Source organism: Ranitomeya variabilis, chromosome 6 (genome assembly GCF_051348905.1).
Source record: "Ranitomeya variabilis isolate aRanVar5 chromosome 6, aRanVar5.hap1, whole genome shotgun sequence".
Classification (NCBI taxonomy): domain Eukaryota; kingdom Metazoa; phylum Chordata; class Amphibia; order Anura; family Dendrobatidae; genus Ranitomeya; species Ranitomeya variabilis.
The window spans coordinates 142,075,485-142,082,795 of NC_135237.1; positions in this window are offsets into that span (position 1 = coordinate 142,075,485).

A 7,311-nucleotide genomic window follows, 5' to 3' on the forward strand; every position below is an offset into this window, starting at 1 on the left:
TGGGACTACTACTGTCCCATCATTGGCTAATGTGTCACTGACTGTCACTGTAGCAGGCAGAGCACGATGGGACTTGTAGTCCCATCGGACAATGCCTGCACACAGAGACACACACACACACACACACACACCAAAGACCACCCCACCCCCCGCAGCAGACCCAGCACATACCGGCAGCAGAGCCCCGGCTCCGGCCCCCACCCCCACCCCCACATGCCGTCGCAGAGCCCCGGCGCCGTACCTACATACCGGCGCTGGCACGCAGAGCACCGGCGCCGGCCCCCACATGCCGGCGCAGAGCCCCGGCGCCGTACCTACATACCGGCGCTGGCACGCAGAGCACCGGCGCCGGCACGTACATACAGACCCCAGTGCCCGCACCTTCATCATCCCTGCCTAGCCCCGCCCTCCCCCAGCACAGCCCCGCCCACCCCCAGCACAGCCCCGCCCACCCCCAGCACAGCCCCGCAGGCAGCCACCAGCCCCGCCCATAGCCCAGTCACTCTTGATGAGTGACTGCTCTGACTGTGCGGCTGGGACACACCTGCTGCTGACGTCACGTCAATTTCCAGAGCCTGGAAATTGACGTGACGTCGGCGGAAATAAGCGGCGGCTGCAGCCTGGGGGTCACGTGACCCCGGACTCAGCCGCCGCTACAGCGCCGCTCACAGGCGAAAACGGCAGCAAAAGGTATTTGCACAATTCATCAGGGGCCCCGGGGGATACATTGGGGGGTTAATTGAAAGTAGTGGACAACCCCTTTCAAATTACCATAACCTGGATGTATTGGGGATTCCTAGGAAAACTACAAATAATCTAAAATTCTCCTTTCTGTGCTTTCTTCATGTTAGTTAGACAAAGTATAATTTCATACAATGTTGTGAAACTGAGGAGACCAAATATCTGATGCATACTGTTATCCATATTCAAAAAGAGTATCTTCAGTCATATATCCAAGTTTACATTGGAGAATACGCCAGTAGGTATCCTTTATCCAGTTATAAAAAAAATAGATTATTTTTTATGTCAGTGCTACAAATATTTTTCATATACATCTTACATTCTGATTAAAGTAAATGGGTTGATGTACAATGGATATAAAAAGTCAACATACCCTTATTAGAATACTAGATGGTGGCCCGATTCTAACGCATCGGGTATTCTAGAATATGTATGCGTAGTGTATAGCATAGCCCACGTAGTATATAGCACAGCCCACGCAGTACATTGCGCAGCCAACGCAGTACATTGCGCAGCCCACGCAGTACATTGCGCAGCCAACGCAGTACATTGTGCACAGCCAACGCAGTACATTGCGCAGCCCACGCAGTACATTGCGCAGCCCACATAGTACATTGCGCAGCCCACGTAGTATATTGTGCAGCCCACGTTGTATATTGCGCAGCCCACGTAGCACATTGCGCAGCCCACGTAGTATATTGCGCAGCCCACATAGTATATTGCGCAGCCCACGTAGTATATTGCGCAGCCCACGTTGTACATTGCGCAGCCCACGTAGTATATTGCGCAGCCCACGTAGTATATTGCGCAGCCCACGTAGTATATTACGCAGCCCACGTTGTATATTGCGCAGCCCACATTGTATATTGCGCAGCCCACGTTGTATAGTGCGCAGCCCACGTAGTATATTGCGCAGGCCACGTTGTACATTGCGCAGCCCACGTTGTATAGTGCGCAGCCCACGTAGTATATTGCGCAGTCCACGTAGTATATTGCGCAGCCCACGTTGTATAGTCATGTAGTATATTGCCCAGCCACGTAGTATATTGCCCAGCCCATGTAGTATATTGCCCAGCCACGTAGTATATTGCCCAGCCCATGTAGTATATTGCCCAGCCCATGTAGTGTATTGCCCAGCCCACGTAGTATATTGTGCAGCCCATGTAGTATATAGCACAGACCATGTAGTATATTGCCCAGCCCATGTAGTATATTGCCCAGCCACGTAGTATATAGCACAGCCCATGTAGAATATTGCCCAGCCACGTAGTATATAGCACAGCCCATGTAGTATATTGCCCAGCCCATGTAGTATATTGCCCAGCCACGTAGTATATAGCACAGCCCATGTAGTATATTGCCCAGCCACGTAGTATATAGCACAGCCCAAGTAGTATATTGCCCAGCCCATGTAGTACATTGCCCAGCCACGTAGTACATAGCACAGCCCATGTAGTATATTGCTCAGCCACGTAGTATATAGCACAGCCCATGTAGTATATTGCCCAGCCCATGTAGTATATTGCCCAGCCCACATAGTATATAGCAATGTGGGCATCATATCCCTGTTAAAAAAAAATAAATAAAATAAAAAATAGTTATATACTCACCTTCCGGAGCCCCTGGATCCAAGCGAAGTGGTTACCGACGCTGCTCGTGCGCTCTGGTCTCAAGAGTGCATTGCGAGACCACTACGTCATCATCTTGCGAGATCGCAGCATGGACTGGTTACCGGAGCGTCGTGAGCGGGAAAGGCCTGTTGTCGATCCGGGGGCCGACGGACGATTAGTATATAACGATTTTCTATTTTTTTTATTATTTTTGCCACGACCAATCAGCGACTTGGATTCCATGACAGACAGAGGCCGCGACCAATGAATATCCGTGACAGACAGACACACATACAGAAAGACAGACAGACAGAAAGACGGAAGTGACCCTTAGACAACTATATAGTAGATGAGGTTTTTGTCATGTAAAAAAAAAATCATACCAAGAAGAATCATTTCAGAACTTTTTCCCCCTTCAATGTTACCCATAATGTGTACAATTCAATTGAAAAACAAACGGAAATATTTTTGGATAGAGAAATAAAAAACTAAAATAATGTGGTTGCATAAATATGCACACCCTTAAACTAATACTTGTTGAAATACCATTTGAAAATATTACTGGATTCAGTCTTTTTAGGTAGGAGTCTATCAGCATGGTACATGTACAATTAGTAATCTTTGCCCACTCTTTCTTTAACCCCTTCATGACCCAGCCTATTTTGGCCTTAATGACCTTGCCGTTTTTTGCAATTCTGACCAGTGTCCCTTTATGAGGTAATAACTCGGGAACGCTTCAACGGATCGTAGCGATTCTGAGATTGTTTTTTCGTGACATATTGGGCTTCATGTTAGTGGTGAATTTAGGTCGATAATTTCTGCGTTTATTTGTGAAAAAAATGGAAATTTGGCGAAAATTTTGAAAATTTTGCAATTTTCACATTTTGAATTTTTATTCTGTTAAACCAGAGAGTTATGTGACACAAAATAGTTAATAAATAACATTTCCCACATGTCTACTTTACATCAGCACAATTTTGGAAACAACATTTTTTTTTGCTAGGAAGTTATAAGGGTTAAAATTTGACCAGTGATTTCTCATTTTTACAACAAAATTTACAAAACCATTTTTTTTAGGGACCACCTCACATTTGAAGTCAATTTGAGGGTTCTAAATGGCTGAAAATACCCAAAAGTGACACCATTCTAAAAACTGCACCCCTCAAGGTGCTCAAAACCACATTCAAGAAGTTTATTAACCCTTCAGGTGTTTCACAGCAGCAGAAACAACATGGAAGGAAAAAATGAACATTTAACTTTTTAGTCACAAAAATGATCTTTTAGCAACAATTTTTTTATTTTCCCAAGGGTAAAAGGAGAAACTGGACCACGAATGTTGTTGTCCAATTTGTCCTGAGTACGCTGATACCTCATATGTGGGGGTAAACCACTGTTTGGGCGCACGGCAGAACTCGGAAGGGAAGGAGCGCCATTTGACTTTTTGAATGAAAAATTGGCTCCAATCTTTAGCGGACACCATGTCGCGTTTGGAGAGCCCCCGTGTGCCTAAACATTGGAGCTCCCCCACAAGTGACCCCATTTTGGAAACTAGACCCCCCAAGGAACTTATCTAGATGCATAGTGAGCACTTTAAACCCCCAGGTGCTTCACAAATTGATCCGTAAAAATGAAAAAGTACTTTTTTTTCACAAAAAAATTATTTTAGCCTCAATTTTTTAATTTTCACATGGGCAACAGGATAAAATGGATCCTAAAATGTGTTGGGCAATTTCTCCTGAGTACACTGATACCTCACATGTGGGGGTAAACCACTGTTTGGGCACATGGTAAGTCTCGGAAGGGAAGGAGCGCCATTTGACTTTTTGAATGAAAAATTATCTCCATCGTTAGCGGACACCATGTCGCGTTTGGAGAGCCCCTGTGTGCCTAAACATTGGAGCTCCCCCACAAGTGACCCCATTTTGGAAACTAGACCCCCCAAGGAACTTATCTAGATGCATAGTGAGCACTTTAAACCAACAAGTGCTTCACAGAAGTTTATAACGCAGAGACGTGAAAATAAAAAATAATTTTTCTTTCCTCAAAAATGATTTTTAGCCCAGAATTTTTTATTTTCCCAAGGGTATCAGGAGAAATTGGACCCCAAATGTTGTTGTCCAGTTTGTCCTGAGTACGATGATACCCCATATGTGGGGGTAAACCACTGTTTGGGTGCACGGCAGGGCTTGGAAGGGAAGGCACGCCATTTGGCTTTTTGAATGAAAAATTAGCTCCAATCATTAGCGGACACCATGTCGCGTTTGGAGAGCTCCTGTGTGCCTAAACATTGGAGCTTCCCCATAAGTGACCCCATTTTGGAAACTAGACCTCCCAACGAACTAATCTAGATGTGTGGTGAGCACTTTGAACCCCCAAGTGCTTCACAGAAGTTTATAACGCAGAGCCATGAAAATAAAAAATAATTTTTCTTTTCTCAAAAAAATTTTTTTAGCCTTGAATTTTTTATTTTCCCAAGGGTAACGGGAAATTTGACCCCAATAGTTGTTGTCCAGTTTCTCCTGAGTACGCTGATACCCCATATGTGGGGGTAAACCACTGCTTGGGCACACGTCGGGGTTCGGAAGGGAAGTAGTGACGTTTTGAAATGCAGACTTTGATGGAATGCTCTGCGGGCGTCACGTTGCGTTTGCAGAGCCCCTGATGTGCCTAAACAGTAGAAACCCCCCACAAGTGACCCCATTTTGGAAACTAGACCCCCAAATGAACTTATCTAGATGTGCGGTGAGCACTTTGAACCCCTAAGTGCTTCACAGAAGTTTATAACGCAGAAACGTGAAAATAATAAATACGTTTTCTTTCCTCCCCAAAAAATTTTTTAGCCCTGATTTTTTTATTTTCCCAAGGGTAACAGGAGAAATTTGACCCCAAGAGTTGTTGTCCAGTTTCTCCTGAGTATGGTGATACCCCATATGTGGGGGTAAACCACTGTTTGGGCACATGCCGGGGCTTGGAAGTGAAGTAGTGATGTTCTGAAATGCAGACTTTGATGGAATGCTCTGCGGGCATCACGTTGCGTTTGCAGAGCCCCTGATGTGCCTAAACAGTAGAAACCCCCCACAAATGACCCCATTTTGGAAACTAAACCCCCAAGGGAACTTATCTAGATGTGTGGTGAGCACTTTGAACCCCCAAGTGCTTCACAGAAGTTTATAACGCAGAGCCGTGAAAGTAAAAAATCATTTTTCTTTCCTCAAAAATAATTTTTTAGGCTCCAATTTTTTATTTTCCCAAGGGTTACAGGAGAAATTGGACCCCAAAAGTTGTTGATCAGTTTCTCCTGAGTACGCTGGTACCCCATATGTGGGGGTAAAGCACTGTTTGGGCCCATGCCGGGGCTTGGAAGTGAAGTAGTGATGTTTTGAAATGCAGACTTTGATGGAATGCTCTGCGGGCGTCACGTTGCATTTGCAGAGCCCCTGATGTGCCTAAACAGTAGAAACCCCCCACAAGTGACCCCATTTTGGAAACTAAACCCCCAAGGGAACTTATCTAGATGTGTGGTGAGCACTTTGAACCCCTAAGTGCTTCACAGAAGTTTATAACGCAGAGCCGTGAAAATAATAAATACGTTTTCTTTCCTCAAAAAATTTTTTTTAGCCCTGATTTTTTTATTTTCCCAAGGGTAACAGGAGAAATTTGACCCCAAGAGTTGTTGTCCAGTTTCTCCTGAGTACGGTGATACCCCATATGTGGGGGTAAACCACTGTTTGGGCACATGCCGGAGCTCGGAAGTGAAGTAGTGACGTTTTGAAATGCAGACTTTGATGGAATGCTCTGCGGGCATCACATTGCGTTTGCAGAGCCCCTGATGTGCCTAAACAGTAGAAACCCCCCACAAGTGACACCATTTTGGAAACTAAACCCCCAAGGGAACTTATCTAGATGTGTGGTGAGCACTTTGAACCCCCAAGTGCTTCACAGAAGTTTATAACGCAGAGCCGTGAAAATTAAAAATCATTTTTCTTTCCTCAAAAATAATTTTTTAGCCTGCAATTTTTTATTTTCCCAAGGGTTACAGGAGAAATTGGACCCCAAAAGTTGTTGATCAGTTTCTCCTGAGTACGCTGGTACCCCATATGTGGGGGTAAAGCACTGTTTGGGCACACGTCGGGGCTCGGAAGGGAGAGAGCACCATTTTACTTTTTCAACGCAAGATTGGCTGGAATCAATGGTGGCGCCGTGTCGCGTTTGGAGACCCCCTGATGTGCCTAAAAAGTGGAAACCCCTCAATTCTAACTCCAACACTAACCCCAACACACCCCTAACTCTAATCCCAACCCTAACCACAACCCTAACCCCAACACACCCCTAACCCTAGTCTTACCCCTAATTCCAACCCTAAGGCTATGTGCTCACGTTGCGGATTTGTGTGGATTTTTCCGCAGTTTTTGAAAAATCTGCAGGTAAAACGCACTGCGCTTTACCTGCGGATTTACCGCGGATTTCCAGTGTTTTTTGTGTGGATTTCACTTGCGGATTCCTATTATGGAGCAGGTGTAAAACGCTGCGGAATTGCACAAAGAATTGACATGCTGCGGAAAATACAACGCAGCGTTTCCGCGCTGTATTTTCCGCACCATGGGCACAGCGGATTTGGTTTTCCATAGGTTTACGTGGTACTGTAAATGTGATGGAAAACTGATACGAATCCGCAGCGACCAATCCGCTGCGGATCCGCAGCCAAATCCGCACCGTGTGCACATAGCCTAATTCTAACCCTAATTCCAACCCTAACCCTAATTCTAACCCTAATTCTAACCCTAGCCCCAAGTGCAACCCTAGCCCCAAGTGCAACCCTAGCCCCAAGTGCAACCCTAGCCCCAAGTGCAACCCTAGCCCTAAGTGCAACCCTAAGTGCAACCCTAAGTGCAACCCTAGCCCTAAGTGCAACCCTAAGTGCAACCCTAAGTGCAACCCTAGCCCTAAGTGCAACCCTAAG